The sequence below is a fragment of the Argopecten irradians genome, chromosome 7 (genome assembly GCF_041381155.1).
Source record: "Argopecten irradians isolate NY chromosome 7, Ai_NY, whole genome shotgun sequence".
In the NCBI taxonomy this organism is placed as follows: Eukaryota; Metazoa; Mollusca; class Bivalvia; order Pectinida; family Pectinidae; genus Argopecten; species Argopecten irradians.
In genome coordinates this window covers 15,046,121-15,048,620 of record NC_091140.1, presented here as the reverse complement: position 1 = coordinate 15,048,620, position 2,500 = coordinate 15,046,121, and the positions used below count along the sequence as shown (strand labels likewise).

The window sequence follows — 2,500 nt, the reverse complement described above, 5'->3', positions numbered from 1 at the left end:
CTTAACTTCGGTGATCGGACGAGAACCGGTGTTTTCAACGTGATATGGCCGTAGACATCAGACAGCTAAAACTTTCCGTACTCATACCTATGCTCCTACACGAGCACATCCGGCGTACGTCCGCGCGGCAATAACAGCACCCTGTCGCACCCTGTACAGTGGACAGCGGCCGACTGATTAGATTGCTGTGATTTCTATTAATACCGTAGCCAATCAAACTATTAAAGAGTATCGATAATGAAGCTGAGCCGTCAAAGGTAAACTGTCCGGTCCCAAACCGCGCTAGCCACACTGCACGTATAGTATACAGGTATAGCGCATGTACATGTACTGTGTATAAGAATTCACCTGACCGAGCAAAATTTAGGTGTAAACTAACCAAATCTTAGTAAAAAATTCGATTAATTTAGAGATAAAATAATATTAAAATTGTCTTCAAAGTCAAAGAAAAGAAAAATAAATTGAAAAAGAAAAGAAAAAGTCTACGACACCTGGTATTCCCAGGCGGTCACCCATCCAAGTACTAACCAGGCTCGACGTTGCTTAACTTCGGTGATCGGACGAGAACCGGTGTTTTCAACGTGATATGGCCGTAGACATCAGACAGCTAAAACTTTCCGTACTCATACCTATGCTCCTACACGAGCACATCCGGCGTACGTCCGCGCGGCAATAACAGCACCCTGTCGCACCCTGTACAGTGGACAGCGGCCGACTGATTAGATTGCTGTGATTTCTATTAATACCGTAGCCAATCAAACTATTAAAGAGTATCGATAATGAAGCTGAGCCGTCAAAGGTAAACTGTCCGGTCCCAAACCGCCCTAGCTACACTGCACGTATAGTATTATACAAATATAGCATTTTGATGAGGTGTATACGAATTCACCTGACCGAGCAAAATTTAGGTGTAAACAAATAATATTGAAATTGTCTTCAAAGTCAAAGAAAAGAAAAATGAATTGAAAAAGAAAAGAAAAAGTCTACGACACCTGGTATTCCCAGGCGGTCACCCATCCAAGTACTAACCAGGCTCGACGTTGCTTAACTTCGGTGATCGGACGAGAACCGGTGTTTTCAACGTGATATGGCCGTAGACATCAGACAGCTAAAACTTTCCGTACTCATACCTATGCTCCTACACGAGCACATCCGGCGTACGTCCGCGCGGCAATAACAGCACCCTGTCGCACCCTGTACAGTGGACAGCGGCCGACTGATTAGATTGCTGTGATTTCTATTAATACCGTAGCCAATCAAACTATTAAAGAGTATCGATAATGAAGCTGAGCCGTCAAAGGTAAACTGTCCGGTCCCAAACCGCCCTAGCTACACTGCACGTATAGTATACAGGTATAGCGCATGTACATGTACTGTGTATACGAATTCACCTGACCGAGCAAAATTTAGGTGTAAACTAAACAAATCTTAGTAAAAAAATCGATTAATTTAGAGATGAAATAATATTGAAATTGTCTTCAAAGTCAAAGAAAAGAAAAATGAATTGAAAAAGAAAAGAAAAAGTCTACGACACCTGGTATTCCCAGGCGGTCACCCATCCAAGTACTAACCAGGCTCGACGTTGCTTAACTTCGGTGATCGGACGAGAACCGGTGTTTTCAACGTGATATGGCCGTAGACATCAGACAGCTAAAACTTTCCGTACTCATACCTATGCTCCTACACGAGCACATCCGGCGTACGTCCGCGCGGCAATAACAGCACCCTGTCGCACCCTGTACAGTGGACAGCGGCCGACTGATTAGATTGCTGTGATTTCTATTAATACCGTAGCCAATCAAACTATTAAAGAGTATCGATAATGAAGCTGAGCCGTCAAAGGTAAACTGTCCGGTCCCAAACCGCCCTAGCTACACTGCACGTATAGTATACAGGTATAGCGCATGTACATGTACTGTGTATACGAATTCACCTGACCGAGCAAAATTTAGGTGTAAACTAAACAAATCTTAGTAAAAAATCGATTAATTTAGAGATGAAATAATATTGAAATTGTCTTCAAAGTCAAAGAAAAGAAAAATGAATTGAAAAAGAAAAGAAAAAGTCTACGACACCTGGTATTCCCAGGCGGTCACCCATCCAAGTACTAACCAGGCTCGACGTTGCTTAACTTCGGTGATCGGACGAGAACCGGTGTTTTCAACGTGATATGGCCGTAGACATCAGACAGCTAAAACTTTCCGTACTCATACCTATGCTCCTACACGAGCACATCCGGCGTACGTCCGCGCGGCAATAACAGCACCCTGTCGCACCCTGTACAGTGGACAGCGGCCGACTGATTAGATTGCTGTGATTTCTATTAATACCGTAGCCAATCAAACTATTAAAGAGTATCGATAATGAAGCTGAGCCGTCAAAGGTAAACTGTCCGGTCCCAAACCGCGCTAGCCACACTGCACGTATAGTATACAGGTATAGCGCATGTACATGTACTGTGTATAAGAATTCACCTGACCGACAAAATTTAGGTGTAAAC

The 2,500-nt window shown here is 43.6% G+C and overlaps 5 non-coding genes across 5 annotated transcripts in view; all 5 read right to left on the bottom strand.

The window, feature by feature from the left end:
* The window catches only part of LOC138328713 (5S ribosomal RNA), a 119-nt gene extending 63 nt beyond the window's left edge, over positions 1-56 (bottom strand). The window contains exon 1 of the ribosomal RNA XR_011209341.1: positions 1-56. This exon is cut by the window's left edge and continues 63 nt beyond it. This is a non-coding gene — a ribosomal RNA (5S ribosomal RNA).
* Positions 57-479: 423 nt separating this feature from the next.
* LOC138328712 (5S ribosomal RNA) lies at positions 480-598 on the bottom strand. The gene has a single exon (XR_011209340.1). It is a non-coding gene; the product is annotated as a 5S ribosomal RNA (ribosomal RNA).
* A 382-nt stretch (positions 599-980) lies between these two features.
* Positions 981-1,099, bottom strand: LOC138328711 (5S ribosomal RNA). Its single transcript, XR_011209339.1, has one exon. It is a non-coding gene; the product is annotated as a 5S ribosomal RNA (ribosomal RNA).
* Positions 1,100-1,522: 423 nt separating this feature from the next.
* LOC138328710 (5S ribosomal RNA) lies at positions 1,523-1,641 on the bottom strand. The gene has a single exon (XR_011209338.1). It is a non-coding gene; the product is annotated as a 5S ribosomal RNA (ribosomal RNA).
* Positions 1,642-2,063: 422 nt separating this feature from the next.
* LOC138328708 (5S ribosomal RNA) lies at positions 2,064-2,182 on the bottom strand. The gene has a single exon (XR_011209337.1). It is a non-coding gene; the product is annotated as a 5S ribosomal RNA (ribosomal RNA).
* Positions 2,183-2,500: the final 318 nt, after the last annotated feature.